The following is a 17424-nucleotide window of genomic DNA, read 5'->3' as shown; positions in this document are numbered from 1 at the left end:
AGGACTATGTGGGGCCCATTATACTGTATGGAGGACTACGTGGGGCCATTATACTGTTTGGAGGACTAGGTGGGGCCATTATACTGTATGGAGGACTATGTGGGGCCCATTGTACTGTGTGGAGGGCTCTGTGGGAATCATACTGTGATGGAGTTACCATACTTTGCTGAGGGGGAAGAGAGGGAGTTTCAGTAGGGTCATCATACTGTCCATGTGGAGAGCACTGTGGAGAAATTCACTGTGGGGCTATCTTACTGTGTTTAGCTGTCACTTTTGTTGACATCATACTTTAATATCTGTATTATTCAAGGTTTTTATCCTTTGTTGTTACATATTTAAATTAGGCCACTGGGCCATATGCTTTTACTGCCCTTACATAACATATTATACTAGCTATTGAACCCGTTCTACGCCCGGGTGGCGAGCATTTTTATTGGTATATGGATTCCCATGCTGGTATGTGCTGCCTCCCTCCTGGTATTTGTGCTGCCCCCATCCTGTCCCCAACATCTTATCCTGGTATGCATGGCACCCCTCATCCCTATCCTGGTATGCATGGCACCCCTCACCCCCAATCCTGGTATGCATGGCACCCCTCACCCCGAATCTTGGTATGCATGGCACCCCTCATCCCTATCCTGGTATGCATGGCACCCCTCACCCCTAATCCTGGTATGCATGGCACCCCTCACCCCGAATCTTGGTATGCATGGCACCCCTCATCCCCAATCCTGGTATGCATGGCTCCGTCATCCCCAATCCTGGTATGTATGGCTCCCTCACCCCCATCCTGGTATGCATGGCACTCCTAATCCCTATCCTGGTATGCATGGGCCCCTCATCCCCAATCCTGGTATACATGCCACCCCTCATCCCTATTATGGTATGTATGGTACCCCTCATCCTGGTATGCATGGCACCCCTCATCCCAAATCTGGTATGTATGACCTCCTCATCCCAGAAACCTGGTATGCATGGCACCCAATCCCTCATCCTAGTATGCATGACACCCCTCATCCTTATCCTGGTATGAATGGTACCCCTCATCCTGGTATGAATTGGCACCCCATCCCTCATCCTGATATGCATGGTGCCCCGCATTCCTATCCTGGTATGCATGGTACACCTCATCCCTATTCTGGTATGCATGGCACCCCTCACCCCTCAATCCTGGTATGCATGGTACTCCTCATCCCTATACTGGTATGTGTGGTATCCCTCATCCCGGTATACATGGCACCCCTCAACCCCAATCCCGGTATGCATGGCACCGCTCACCCCCAATCCCAGTATGCATGGCACCCCTCATCCCCAATCCCGGTATGCATGGCAACCCTCATCCCCAATCCCGGTATGCATGGCTCACTCATCCTCCATCCCGGTATGCATGGCTCCCTTATCCCCAATCCCGGTATGCATGGCTCCCTCATCCCCAATCCTGGTATGCATGGCACCCCTCATCCCCAATCCTGGTATGCATGGTTCCCTCATCCCCAATCCTGGTATGCATTGCTCCCTCATCCCCAATCCTGGTATGCATGGCTCCCTCATCCCCAATCCTGGTATGCATGGCACCCCTCATCCCCAATCCTGGTATGCATGGCACCCCTCATCCCCAATCCTGGCATCCATGGCTCCCTCATCCCCAATCCTGGTATGTATGGCATCCCTCATCCCCAATCCCGGTATGCATGGCACCCTTCATCCCCAATCCTGGTATGCATGGCGCCCTCATCCCCAATCCTGGTATGCATGGCACCCCTCATCCCCAATCCTGGTATACATGGTAAACCTCATCCCCAATCCTGGTATACATGGCACCCTTTATCCCCAATCATGGTATTCATGGCACCCCTCATCCCCAATCCTAGTATGCATGGCTCCGTCATCCCCAATCCTGGTATGTATGGCTCCCTCACCCCCATCCTGGTATGCATGGCAATCCTCATCCCTATCCTGGTATGCATGGGCCCTCATCCCCAATCCTGGTATACATGCTACCCCTCATCCCTATCCTGGTATGTATGGTACCCCTCGTCCATATTCTGGTATGCATGGTACCCCTCACCCTGGTATGCAGGGCACCATTCATCCCAATTCTGGTGTGAATGACCTCCTCATCCCAGAAACCTGGTATGCATTGCACCCAATCCCTCATCCTAGTATGCATGGCACCCCTAATCCTTATCCTGGTATGCATGGTACCCCTCATCCTGGTATGCATGGCACCCTATCCCTCATCCTGGTATGCATGGTGCCCCGCATTCCTATCCTGGTATGTATGGTGCCCCTCATCCCTATTCTGGTATGCATGGCACCCCTCACCCCCCAATCCTGGTATGCATGGTCCCCTCACCCCCCAATCCTGGTATGAATGGTACCCCTCATCCTGGTATGCATGGTCTCCTCACCCCCCAATCCTGGTATGTGTGGTACCCCTCACCCCCCAATCCTGGTATGCATGGTCCCCTCACACTCCAATCCTGGAATGCATGGTCAACTCACCCCCCAATCCTGGTAGGCATGGTACCCCTCACCCCCCAATCCTGGTATGCATGGTCCCCTCACCCCCCAATCCTGGTATGTGTGATACCCCTCACCCCCCAATCCTGGTATGTGTGGTACCCCTCACCCCCATCCTGGTATGCATGTTCCCCTCACCCCCCAATCCTGGTATGTGTGGTACCCCTCATCCCACAATCCTGGTATGTGTGGCCCCCTCATCCCTTTCATGCTGTACACACATACAAAAAAATAAACACTTATACTCACCTTTCTTCCCTGTGCTCCAGCGCTGCCGTGTCCTGTTCTGCCGGAGGCCGGGGGAGGAGTCCGGCACCGGAGCACCGCACTGTCCGGCGCCATTTTGCTGAAGACACACTGCAAATGTAGCGCATGTGCCAATCCGACGCCTCACTCCTGCCCCGGTCTCTGGCAAAGAGAGGCGCCGTGGCAACGCTCCTCCCGGTCAGGTAAGTATTTAAGTATGGCGCCGGAGATAGCGGTATGCATTCAGTGCCTACGCATACCACGATCTCCGGCGCCATACACTCCTCTTACCTGTAACAGCTGGATGCGTGCTTCTGTCTGGAGCCAGACTGCGCATCGCGCATGCACAGTCTATAAAGGCTTCAGACAGTGACACGCATCCCCGGTTATATTATAGATTATTTCAGTATGCTCAATTTGTGATTGTGTTGATTTTATTCTAAGATCTATTAATTAAAATGTACTTTGTTCGTGGGACAACCCCTTTAAGTTTGTTTCCATAGGAAATGGTTTATCATTATATTTGATAATAAGGAAAAATTTCCTCAATTGTAGACATTTTTGTTAATATATATCAAGGTAGTCCATGAATTTGTCCAGGTTTTTTAATTTTGGCCCTCTGTGTATTTGACTTTAACATCTTTGATCTAGAGCAATCTCTCACTATCCACTAGGCTCCCCAATCTTTATATGCCAAAATAATCCTCTTTCTAGTTATAGCTAAATATGTGTATCCCAGTATCCTTAGCTAAAGTGAATTCTATACATAGGTTCAAGCACCCTTGTGCAGGAATTGTTGCTAGAGACAATAGGGTAGATGGGGACAGGGTCAGGGACCTATAAATAAATAAAAAGATAGATTAACAAAAATAAGAAAAAAATTATTTGAAAAATATATATATTATTAATAATAATAATAATAATAATAATAACAACAAAAAAATCATTTTAATAACTCCCTTTTCCCAATCTGAAAAGTTTCCTTTGGAACTATTAAAAATAAACATGTTTGGTACAGCCTTATCCCATCTATCAACATACAAAATTAATCTATCATGCATGCTGTCAAATAATCAAAACATCAAAATGAATTAAAACATTGATGAAAAATTGGTATTTATAAAAACTACAGCTCACCATGCAAAAAAGAAGTTATCATACCGCTCCATCAACGAAAAAGAAAAAGGGTATGGTAACACAAACAATTTTTTTCACCAAGAAAATAAGAATTTTTTTTAAAATTTCCAAAATATAAAGAAAATACTACATAAGTAGTACTGAAATTGTACTGACCTGAAAAATCATGTCATTTTTGATGCACATTGAAACTTATGTAGGCGAAATCAAAAAAAAAAGGACAGAATTGTGTTTTTTTTTTTTTCAACATTTCACTTTGATTCCACCCCCCCCCCCCCATTTTTCAGTACATTATATGGTGAAATCAATGGTGATAGTCAAAACTACAACTTGTCCAACAAAATTAAGCCCTGATACAGCTCTGTCAATGGAAAAAGAAAAGTTATGGCTCATGGAAGAAGAGGAGGTAAAAGCAAAAATGAAAATTGGCATCGGTAGGAAGGGAATAAATAAAGGAAGTGTCCTTGTTTATGTTGAGCATGGAATGATAAAAGAACATGTATACTGAGGAACTTGTGCATCTTCTATTATAACTTCTGTGGTTTGCCCAACGCTAAGAAACGTTCTGTCATGTTAATGAAGTACCACAGTCATGGAGTGCAGTTCCGTATAGGCACACAATAACTAAAAAGATGAATTGGAACAAACCCCTGACCTAGAGTGTTGTACAATGTGCACCAAGGGAATCACTTTACTAATATCAAACAGCCACATCCAGAAACACTTCCAAGACCTCGGACTGCAATGTCCACCTCGGGTCCCCCCTGTCCCTGGTCTGCTTCCCACCCAAGTTACACATCAAACCACAGGCCATGGCATTTACTAGGTGTCTTACATCTACCTCCCCAGAACAAACAGGCTCTCCAGAGCTGCTGATAGGTCTAACAACTGTCAACAGCTGCCTAATGGATACTCATGTCCAACAGAAGGGAGGGGGCAGCGAGAGGGGAGCCCTGTTTTAATAAGCTAATAGGCCAGTAAAAGAGAACACACACAGAGGTAGTCTGGGGAGTCAGTTTTATTTTCACAGACAAGTTTTTTATGGGACCCAAGAGGGTTTTCATTTGGGGTTAGAAGAGTGTGTGGACATTTGACTCTAGAAAGAAAACAAATTGTCACAAATTGTCGAGGAACTGCAGGGTCCTCTGGTCAAGGGGTAATATGCCAGCAGCAATTTCTTAGTTCATGAAGAGGTCCTCCTGCTAATTACAATGGATATTTTATGTAAGGGTTCAAATAGTTTCTTGTGGTTTTACACCTGAGGTAATGCCAGGATGTATGACATGAAAAAAAATATAGTTTATTGTATAAGTTTTTTTAATTATATATATATATATATATATATATATATATATACACATATATATATATATATACACACACACACACACACACACACACACGTATATACAAGAATCCATTTTACATAATGCAGGATGGCTAACATACTGGATATTTTCTCGTATTGCACAAAAATGAGCAGTCCACTGCATTTGTAGCAACTGGTCTGTGATTTTATATATCCGCTGTACAATTTAAAAATGATTGTGCACGATCCTGAATTGTAATCACTTTTCCATAGTATTTAAAGGGAGCGTGTCAGCCCAAAATGACAGTAAAAATTAAGCACACAGGGTATGTAGCCGCTGTAAAAATCTCACCTTGTCAACTTTAAACTTCACCTTGCAGGAATTGAAAGTTTAAAGCAGGCAATTGATTGATGCTGCCTAAACCATAAGCTCTGAAATGCTCGGGCCTTTCAGAAGACATATACTTTGAAGATCCAGCAATATCCAGAATCCAGACTACACTGTGCAGAATTATTAGGCAAATGAGTATTTTGATCACATGATACTTTTTATACATGTTGTCCTAGTCCAAGCTGCATAGGCTTGAGAGCCAACTCCCAATTAAGTAAATCTGGTGATGTGCATCTCTGTAATGAGGAGGGGTGTTGACTAATGACATCAACACCCTATATAAGGTGTGCTTAATTATTAGGCAACTTCCTTTCCTTTTGACAAAATGGGTCAGAAGAGAGATTTGACGGGCTCTGATAAGTCCAAAATTGTGAGATGTCTTGCAGAGGGATGCAGCAGTCTTGAAATTTCCAAACTTTTGAAGCGTGATCACCGAACAATCAAGCGTTTCATGGCAAATAGCCAACAGGGTCGCAAGAAGCATGTTGGCCAAAAAAGGCGCAAAACAACTGCCCATGAATTGAGGAAAATCAAGAGTGAAGCTGCCAAGATGCCATTCGCCACCAGTTTTGCCATATTTCAAAGCTGCAATGTTACTGGAGTAACAAAAAGCACAAGGTGTGCGATACTCAGGGACATGCCCAAGGTAAGGAAGGCTGAAAAACGACCACCTTTGAACAAGAAACATAAGATAAAATGTCAAGAATGGGCCAAGAAATATCTTAAGACTGATTTTTCAAAGGTTTTATGGACTGATGAAATGAGAGTGACTCTTGATGGGCCAGATGGATGGGCCAGAGGCTGGATCAGTAAAGGGCAGAGAGCTCCACTCCGACTCAGACGCCAGCAAGGTGGAGGTGGGGTACTGGTATGGACTGTTATCATCAAAGATGAACTTGTGGGACCTTTTCGGGTTGAGGAGGGAGTGAAGCTCAACTCCCAGACCTACTGCCAGTTTCTGAAAGACAACTTCTTCAAGCAGTGGTACAGGAAAAAGTCGGTATCGTTCAAGAAAAACATGATTTTCATGCAGGGCAATGCTCCATCACATGCATCCAACTACTCCACAGTGTGGCTGTTCACCTGATCTGATCCCCATAGAGAACCTGAGGTCCATCATAAAATGTGAGATCTACAGGGAGGGAAAACAGTACACCTCTCGGAACAGTGTCTGGGAGGCTGTGGTGGCTGCTGCACGCAATGTTGATCGAAAACAGATCAAGCAACTGACAGAATCTATGGATGGAAGGCTGTTGAGTGTCATCATAAAGAAAGGTGTCTATATTGATCACTAATTTTTTTTGTTCTTGTTTTTGCAAAATTTCTGGCTAAATTACTCTGATGAATTAGGGCCTATGTGCTTTATATTGTCAATTCAGACTGATAGTCTCCCTTTAATGAAAGTATAAGTTTACCAATTAATTTTTTAAGATCCTTTATATTTTACTGTATATATAAAGTGACATAACATGCTGTTTATAATATGTAGTTGATATAGAATGTAAGTAAAAAAACAATAATGTGAAATTGTTCCATACAGACTAATAAAACATTTAGGAATTCATCACCCAGTAAAGTTCTTAAAATGTTGTCCACTACTTTATCATTGATGACCTATCCTTAGGATCAGCTGCTCTCGGTGGTGGTCGGAACTGCTCAATTGCGAAGCTGCTCCATCTTCTGATAGTGGCCGCGGCAGGGTACTGTACATCTACCTCCTATTGATTTGAATAGGACGTCACAAATCAGCAAATAACACAGACGTATTTGGTGTCCCTGTAATCGTAACGACCTGCACAATATAGCAATCAGATTATTTACAGACATCGGTAAATGGTATAAGAAAATGGCGTGATTGATATTTTTTCTCTATTAAACCCATAAATAGTAATAAAAATGTAACACAGCGTAAATGCTGTGTTTTTTCTACTGCTTTTTTTTCTGCATTTTTTCTACAGGTGTCTGTGACGCGCCCCCTGGTCCGTGGGGTACCCGGTGCCGGGCTGGTAGATGCTGGGGGTTGAAGTCACTGTGGCGGTGACCCGGTCCGTGACCCAGGGCGGTCAATCCAAGGGTAATTTGTATATATGGGTTTTTATAACGTCCGACTATGCCACCTGTGGAATGCGGCCAATGGAGACTGCCGCTGCGGAACAGTCCTCTGAAGCTGGTGGTATTGCAGCAAGGGTGGTATAACTCCCCACAGGAAGAGTTAGCTTCAGGGCAGTGTGTGTGGATGATGGTGGTTGTGCAGGGTGTCAGTAATAACCACAGAGTCAGTATAGTGCAGTCCCAGGGTCTTTACTCACAGTTGTTGCTTTCCAAGTTATAACTGCAGATCATAACTTCCCACGTCGTTCTGCGCTTACTCAGAGTGGGGTTCAGTCCACCCTCAGGTATTTCCAAAGCACTTAACAGGACCCCTTTCTATGTGCCTTCCTTAGCCGTCTTCTTGCGCTGGCTCTCACCCTCCTGCCCTGCGCCTCACAGTCAGTGTCCCATGCCGGTGGCCTCGGGTCTTGGTGAGCGACCTGCAGTCCCCTGGGCCCTATGTGGCCACCTTTTTGGCGATTGTTAACTGTGGTAGTGGGCAACTGCACCCTGAAAGTACAGCCACCTCCGGTTGCTAGATGGACTTAAAATATCCGTGCTAGTTGAGGGGCCGGTCCCCTCTGCGGCTTGATCCTTCCACTGTCTTGTAGATTCGGGCGTACGGGTGGCCTCCAGCGCTGCCCGTACCCCTAGGATCCCTTCTCTTCTACTCCTGGAGCCTTTCCTGCTCCCACTCCTCTCAGACTTGGGCCTCACTGGCTAGGCCCGCCTCTGGAGCAGAGCTCATGCAGAGCCTCGGCTCCTGTCACTTCTGCTCCTCTGACTGAACTCACTCTGATCTAAGATGGTTTCCTATTTATACTCTCTCCGTCATGTGTTCCCAGGATCTACTTCCTCCACCCCATCCACTACATGGCTCCCCCTCTCTAGGTGGTCCCCCCCCACTCCAGCCAGGGACCAGGGACTATACTCTCCCGTAGGAGCAATCTCGCCCTGTCCCCCGGAAATGTGGTGTAATGAATGCAGGTGTTAGGGTCCTGAGCTATACTCCTTCCTTACCTGAGAGTGAGGTACCACACCTCTGGATGAGATGTAATACCTCTGTGGCGACTGAACCCTCAGGGGCGCCACATCTGCACCATACGACGCAATAACAATCTTCTCTTGAGAGTTTGCTGGGTTTCTTTTATGTGTTTTCCCCCATATTTGATGGATTTTGGTGTAGATATGAATCCGCGTTTTAAATGCTTTTTTAATAGTACAGAAAAGCTTTGATTCTGCAACGTAGTTTTTTTTTTCCCTTGCTGATTTTTCAGGCTCCACAAGGACTGAAAAAGCACCAAAACAAAAGAGTTCAGCAGTGTCTTTAGATACACCGAGGGCAGAGTTTTCACAAAATCACATCCACTTTGCTTGGAAATTTAGACTCTGTTCACATGTAGCATAAATTCTGCTGCTGTTTAACTGTCCAAGCAAAGTGATAGTTCTGAAAAACGCGTCGGGGTCGGAATGCAACACACAGAACGACGGACCACCAGGTATTAAGATTTTGATCATTTTCTTCCTCACCATGTTGGGCTTATTTATACTATGCCAATTCTAGTCTGATACCATATCCTCACTACTTAGGTGCTTAGCAATATGTGACATGAATAGGTGCTAGTCACACACTAGGCTTGATACAATATACACTTTACTACTATGCACCAACTAGATTAGCTTAGGTAGCACTACCTCATGAAATGCATATATGTGTATATACCGGGTCACATTTGTGCCATTAACATCTTGAGGATGTCCCTCTGCAACTTGGCATGGTGATATAGGTGATATTGATAGAGACATACTGCAACTGTCATGGTGATATAAGCTATAACAGTAAAGACTGACAGTATTAATCATTATATGAATAATATCTGTATATAGACATATCTATTGTTTTGTGGTCAGGTCTTTGATAGATAATTGCTACTGTAATTCAGCGGCTTGCGGCATTACTGTAATGGTCCAGGGTGTGTTTTGGCTGACCATGTACCTCCCCCTCAGGTGACTGGTCACATGACTATGACATCAGCACAGGTCCTGTGCACACAGAAGGTCTGATCACATGACTGTGACATCAGCACAGGTCCTGTGCACACAGAAGGTCTGATCACATGACTGTGACATCAGGACAGGTCCTGTGTGCGCACTGGAAGATATATAAACCCTGATAGTTTGGAGACAGGGTGTGAAAGGCGTGAGGCCTGTTCCCTGTGTGGAACACCACAAGAGTGTGAGGCCTAGTGAGGCCTAGTGAAGCCTGGTGAAGCCTGAAAGGCAGAGGCTGGATCCTTATGTGTAAGCGATGCCAGTAGTCTTGGAGGGCAAGAGGCTTGGAAGACAAGAGTCCTGGAAGGCAGAGGCTGGATGAAGGTACGAGGGCTGGAGACCCCCATCTAGGAAGCTGTAAAGCCACAGCGGTGGCAGAACAAATCTGACTGAAGCAGCTAAAACCCGGCAAAGGTAAAACACTGCGTTATATGGACATTGATATAAGTGACTTTGCTGAAGGCTGTAACTGGAGCCAAGTGGGCCTGTCTGCCACTTGAAAGGCTCCTGGACACTATATGTGTAATATGTCGGTGAGCCACTGAGTTGGACTCGGTTATAAGCAGTTATGAAGAGTAATAAACTGCTGGATTGTGAAATACCGGAAAACGTGGCTGGTGTGCTTTAATTGACCCGGTGCAGCGAGTGTCCACCAGCATGATGACTAGCGCTGCCTTACAAGTGGTTGGAGAATGCGGGCAACTGCAGGCCAGTTGCTAGGGGCAACTGCAGCCCGGTTGCTAGGGGCAACTGCAGCCCGGTTGCTAGGGGCAACTTCAGCCTGGTTGCTAGGGGTAACGGCACAGGACGACGAGTGTGGATACAAGCATCTTGCTGTGGCTCGGCGGGGTCACGAATATTAAAGCATCTGGCTGTAACTCGGCAGGGTTACAAAAATTGTCCTCGCACTCAAACCTGGTTTGCTGTAACTCGGCGGGGTTACGAAAATTGTCCTCGCACTCAAACCTGGTTCGCTGTGGCTCGGCGGGGCCACGAAAATTTTTCCAGGGAGAGTGGTGTGAAGTGTCTAGTGTGACTAGTATACCGCGATGGCTGTGAACGGAGCAGCAAATGAAACTGAAGCTATTGAGCAATTAAAGTGCCGGTTAAAATCGCAGCAGGTATTTGAGAAACGTCTGCAGGACATGGTGCAGGAACGGCAGGAGCTGTGGGCACCGTATAGAATGGCGGCAGTGGACCATTCTGTGAACTCTCCGGGGGCACCAGTATTGTCCCAGAGTGCCCGGGGAGGTGGTAATAGATGTTGTGAACTGAGTCCTAAAACTATTGCTGATTTTTGTTGTAAAAATCCCCCTACAGGTGTGGGTGCCCAAAAGTGGGCGGAGTCTCAAAAGGGGGCGGATTTTCAAAAGAGCATGGAGTATAGAAAACCAAAATTTGTTACTGGTTGTGGGTTGGTACCGCCTAAAAACGACAATTTGACCGTTGATAATGGGGTAGCTCCAGTAGAAGGGGTTGACGTCAAAGTGGGAGGTGACCTGTTAGTCCACAAAACCATGGGGAGGGACACAGACCCCACAACTGATGGTGACACTATGAAAGTAGAAAGAGAGTCCAGTCTGGAGGGGCTAGACGAGTGGAGACAGTCCCTCTCTCGTCGTCGATGGAGCAAGGGCCACAAAAAGGTTGCTCCTGTAGTCTTTGCTGCAAGTGAAAATAAAGAAAATGTAGTACTGTGTGCCTTTGTTTCAAGTGTGGATCCTCCTTTAGAGGCAGAAGAGGAGTTGACGTTGCCAGTAGCAACCTCCGGTACAGTACTGAGACAGAAGGATCAGGATCTGACAGCCCTGAAAGAGGAGGTGGCCAGTCATGACCCAAAGCTGGAGCCTATCAGGCAGCAGTGTCAGAGTGATGTGCAGCAACTATGGGAAAACCTGGAGAACGTATCCTCAGACCAGCGGAGCCTGGAGTCTGAACGGCAGAAAATATACCAGGTTGTGAGGAACTTACAGCGTGACCTGGAGGGAAGCAACGAGGAAATTAACCAATGGAAGGAAATGTTCCAGGAAATTAAGGAGGACCGCCGCAAAACCAAGGAGGAGGTTTTGCAGTTGAAGCTTGAGAAGGAGGCGCTGCAGGATGAAGTTTCTGGGCGTGAACAAAACCTAGAACGACTGCGCGAACAGTTCAACCGGGAGCTGTGTGAATCCAAGAAGGAATATGGTGAACGCAGTGGAGAACTGCAACAAATTAAGAGAGACTATGAGGATCTCCTCAGGGTTAAAGAAAAACTAGAGGATGCAGAGCACAAGCGCCAAGTGGTTGAGACCACTCTGCAGGACACCCGTGATGAAAATGGTGATCTCCACAGAAAGACCCTAGGCCTGGAAGCTCAGGTGAAGGAGCTGAAGACGTTCTGTGATAATCCCCAGAGGTCAGAGACATGACTTAAGGAAAGAATCAGCAAGATGGAAGCTGAGCGGGAAAAGATGGAGGAGTCTATCGGAGAAGCCACAGACCAGGGCCAGGAGTTGGCCACTGGAGATGGGAGGTATGAAACAAATACCTACTCGAATAATGCGAGCTCGGATGATTCGGTGGATGTAGGAGCCGAGATCAAGGAGCTCAAGGAGTTGCTACAAGTCCATTTGAAGCAAGAGAAGCTTGAGAGACTGGCTGTTGAGAGCCGAGTGGGCGCATGGGAGACAGAGAGGTCTGAGAGAACTCTACTGTTAAAGGAGCAGTTGAAGCAGGAAGAGCTTCAGAGATGGGCTGCTGAGAGGCGAGTAGCTGAGCTAGAGGAAGAAGTTTTCGAGCTCAAAGGTCGCCTGGCAAAGTATCACTCAGTGAACGAGGCCTCCTTGGAGAAGGAAAAGCAAAAAAAGTTGCACTTACTCCTTTATACCATGAGAAGGTGGACCTGAGGAGAGCTAAGAGTGTGTTAATAGAAGATAAGTATGAGATGGAAGTGGTCAAGACGAAAATTCTTGAATTTGTAGCTGTGAGTCAGCTCAGGGGAAGCATACAGGGTGAAGAAGCTGAAAGTCAGTTGCCCCTGAAACCTGAGCTAGATGATCGTTTGGAGACCACTGGTGAGACAGAAACCTCTCGGTACAAGTGCCTTGTAGATGTACCCGAGGATTTGAGAGAAGAATGCACAAGTGAGTCCGTGCATGAAGAGTTTAAGAAGGCCGTGGGAGCCTGTAAGGTGTACTCGACCTCAGAAGCTAAACAGCTGCTGGTCCTGTCCACAACCGAAGTCACAGTGAAGAGGGTGGCTATCCTAAGTGACATGCACTGGCGCTGTATTCGCACGAAGCGGTTTCTCCGGTTGAAGATGGAACAAGCCGTTAGACAACTGGAGCTTATGAGAAAAGCTCAAAGTCTGCATGAAGAGGTCATCCGGGTGCCTCAGGCTCTGGTAAGAAAGCTTATTGGGAGAAATGGCCGAGCCATGCAGATGATGGTAAAGAAGTCTGGTGTGATGAAAGTAAGCAGTCCACGTGATCGTCAGCACTGGATACCAGATGAAGACGGCATGGTGTCATTCTCCGCTGTAGGAACGGAAGAAAGTCTTGCATACATATGACGCGCCCCCTGGGCCTGTGTTGTGCAGGGGAACCCGGAACCGGGCCTGTTGTAGAATGCTGGGGGTTGTAGTCTCCGTGTGGCGGTGACCCGGTCCGTGCCCAGGGTGGTCAAACCAGTGGCAGTCTTAATGTATAGCAAATGTCCGACTACGCCACCCGTGGATTGCGGTCAGTGGGGACCGCCGCTGCGCTGCCGACCGCTGAGGCTGATGTTGTTTGCGCAGCCGAGTATGGGATAACTCCCCACGGGAGAAGTATTGCCTCAGGGCAGCTAATGTGAGAGATGATGGGAGTGATGGTGTGAGGGTCCCAGTGCTAATGGTGCTGGTGCAGCAAGGAATTACAGAGACGTGAGGTGCAGTTCAGGGTCTTTACTGATGGTACAAGGCAGACCCTCCCGGGAGTACTGGCTAGTATAAGGGGCCTGGTCAGTCTGCGAGCAAGCAGGAGTTCCCCTGGCCAGGTGGAGTTGTAGGCCTCCCCGTTTATCTGCACTCTTCCTGGCTACCTTGCTGTCAGCGGTTACAAGTAGCCCACGTCCCTGAGTATACCGTGTGGTGCTCACCCGTATGGCTGGTGACTTGGGGCCTTCTGTTAGCCTCCGCTCCTGGATGGCGGCGCTGGTCCCTTCTTTGTGACTGAGCCTCCAGGCTTCTATGGCCAGAGGACCTGGAATCCCCTGCCGGTTGGTTTCTGCTGCTGGGTATATATCAGTCCCCACAGCCTCGGACTCCTGTGTCCGGTTTTAGTAACTATATCTCTGCTCACAGCCCCTGGCCTTCAGCTGCTGCTCCTACAGAGCTCCTGATGTATCTTTTCCTGTGTCTGCAGCTTCATTCACTAATCCCGCCCCAGACCCAGTTTATAAGGGCAGATTCCTCCCCTCCCAGGTCTGGGTGGGCCGTGTTGCATGCTTAGGGCTCCTGACCAGAGAAACCTCCCACTTGCTCTCAGACATAATATCTCTATTACTGTGGCAACCAGACCCCTGGGGTGTCACATTCCCCCCTAGTGAATTTTAGTACTCCGGGACTAAACACATTTTTTTAAAGAAACATAAATACAGGGTATAACAATAATACAATAACATATTTACAAGAAGCTTTAGTTCTTTAAAGGTCACGGCGTGTCCGCAACCGGGTGTCCATATCACCCAAGGTGAAGTTTTTGAAACAAGAGGGTGTCCATGTCACCCAAGGTGAAACTTTAAGCGAAGTAGGGGACCTGTCCAAAGCAAACCCCTTGCGTTGGCCTTGGGCGTGGCTGCAAGGGTAGATTAACTACTTTGGGCCGCAAGGAGGCCACGCCAGACAGGTTTTCTCTTTCGCGGCCGTCTTCGCAAGAGGCACCAAGGTGCAACTATCTACAAAACTGTTCCGGTTATCCAGCGTCCATAACCTGTTAGTCCATAAAAATCTGCAGGGTAACTGAGAAACATAATTAATAACAGGCAACAAACATAAACCATAAACAGTTAACAGATAAATTCACAGTGCATTAGTTTAGATTCTCCAGCGAGCGGGCATCTGACCTCTAGTGACTCTAGTGGACCTACGGAGCTCACTAACTGGTTCTGCACTACAGGGTGTAGGAGGTGTTATGGGTAAGCTGGGCAGCTGTCTGCGCTCTCTTTGGCTCACTAGGGGCACGGCAGGCTCACTACTAGCAGAGGGTTGATCCTCCTGTACTGCTGGTGTGGACTCTTCTGCCTCTTGGGCCGGCTGCTCTTCCAGCTCTACCGGTTCCTCTGTAGGCACTTGCTGTTATGATCTGCTACAGAGACTAAGGAAAGACAGGAGATCTGTCCCTACAATAGAACTAAACTAGATCCCTACGATGTAACGGGGAACCTGATCCTGCGATCAGACCCGCTAAAGTCCTCGGCTAGTCTGTACGAAGACCTATAGATGTGAGGGAGGAATCCCTACAAGAACTAGGGACTGGGAAAAGTTGGACACCTCCTAGCAGAAATCGTAGCAGTCAAAGACAAACACACAACAAAAAGTAAAGAGGTCAGAAGACCTAGCAAAACTAACAGAGAACGGCAACAGAGCACCAAGCTAGCTCAACAGTAGTAAATACAAATGAAGTCCAGCAATGCCAGGAGGGCGGAGCCGGATTAAATAGGCAAAACTGGTCATGTGACCAGCAAACTAAAAAAAACCTAACAGGAGAGTTGTAACAGTACCCCCTCTTCTAAGAGGATCCTCCGGATCCCCTAGGCCCAGGCTTACCAGGAAACCTCCTGTGAAATGCTCAGACAAGTCTGGAAGCAGAAACATCATCCGCCCTCACCCATGAGTTATCCTCAGGTCCGAAACCCTTCCAAGCGACGAGATACTGCAAACTCCCTCTATACCGTCTAGAATTTAGGATGTGGGAAATTTCATATTCCCCGTCCTCCACCACCGGAGGAACAGTGGCAGAGGCGTCACCATCCGACACATCAGCTTTTTTCAACAGAGAAACATGAAACACCGGATTAATCCTCCAGGACGTAGGAACCTCCAGCCTAACAGCAGATTGGTTAACTATCTGAAGCACCCTACGAACTTGGGACCCAATTTTTTAGAAGGAATCCTCAATCGCAGATTCTTAGAGGACAACCAAACCATGTCACCAACAGCAAACAAAACCTCTTGCCGTTTCCTATCAAAGTACCTCTTAGATTTTTTGTTAGCCTCCTGAAGATTACCATGCACATCCGTCCAAACTCTCTCCAAATCACCGGAAAAACTCTCCTCCTCAGGCACAGCCGAAACCAATTTGGAGAATGACCCAAAAGACAGATGTCTCCCAGAACAACAAAAAAAAGATGAACACCCAGCAGAAGAGGATGTATGGTTGTTAAGAGCAAATTCAGCAAGTGGCAGAAACTCAGACCACCCCTCTTGATTGTCTGCCACAAAACAACGCAAGAACTGCTCAACATCCTGGTTCTTCCTTTCTGTCTGGCCATTAGACTCAGGATGATATCCGGATGAAAACGACAAATGGACTCCCAACCTGTCACAAAAGGCACGCCAAAAACGAGCCACGAACTGAGGTCCCCTATCAGAAACAATGTCAGTAGGAACACCATGTAGTCTGACAATCTCCTTGACAAAGGCCTTAGCGAGTGTCTTAGCGCAAGGCAGTTTGATAAAGGGAACCTGTAGTGCCGGCGTCCCTGCCCTCTGCTAGGCAGGGACGCTGTTCCCCTCACCGCTCTGCTCCGTGCCCGGCGTCCCTCTCCCGCTCTGCTGGCAGCGCGCGCTCCTTCCCGGCCACTGTGCTTAGGGCGCGCGCGCCCTCCCTCCCTCTTAAAGGGGCCGCGCGCGCCGTCCTAAGGAGTCCCCGGCCAATGGCCGGAGGACTTTACCATATATAAGGCACCTCCTCCAAAATGGAGGTGCCCGAGCAATGTTGTTGCACCGTTCTACTCTGCTTCAGCCCTCAGGTCCCGTTGCCAGTTACCTGCCAGTTACCTGCCAGATTCCTGCCAGCTTGCTGTCCTAATCCTGCCTGATTTCCTGCTACCTGCCTGCCTGCCTGAGGTCCGACGGTCTGCCTTACAACTCCGGTCATTCTGTCTAAGGACCAACTTGCCCGCTCACCTGGGAGCGCATATCAGCTACCTGCCTGCTTGCCTGAGGTCCGACGGTCTGCCTTACAACTCCGGTCAGTCTGTCTATGGACCAGCTTGCCCGCTCACCTGGGAGCGCTTCTCCGCTACCTGCCTGCTTGCCTGCCTGGAGGCTCCGCTGTCACGTGCTGTGACCACCAGCTATTCCAGACTCTTGCCCGCTCACCTGGGAGCGCTTCTCCACTACCTGCCTGCTTGCCTGCCCGGGGGTTCCGCTGTCACGTGCTGGGACCACCAGCTATTCCAGAGACTCTTGCCCGCTCACCTGGGAGCGCTTCTCCGCTACCTGCCTGCTTGCCTACCTGGAAGCTCCGCCGTCACGTGCTGTGACCACCTGCTATTCCAGAGACTCTCGCTTGCTCACCTGGGAGCACACATCCTCCATCTGCCTTGCTAGCCTACCTGGAGGTTCAGCCATCACAGGTCGTACCTACCCTTTACCTAGAGACTGCCCCGGTCACTTGCCGTGACCTCCAGCCCGTTCTTCCAGAGACTGCCC

Source organism: Phyllobates terribilis, unplaced genomic scaffold, assembly GCF_046119375.1.
Source record: "Phyllobates terribilis strain yellow unplaced genomic scaffold, ASM4611937v1 Scaffold_1__5_contigs__length_1240528914, whole genome shotgun sequence".
Classification (NCBI taxonomy): Eukaryota; Metazoa; Chordata; class Amphibia; order Anura; family Dendrobatidae; genus Phyllobates; species Phyllobates terribilis.
The sequence above is the reverse complement of the archived record's forward strand: the minus strand, read 5'-3'. Positions refer to the sequence as shown.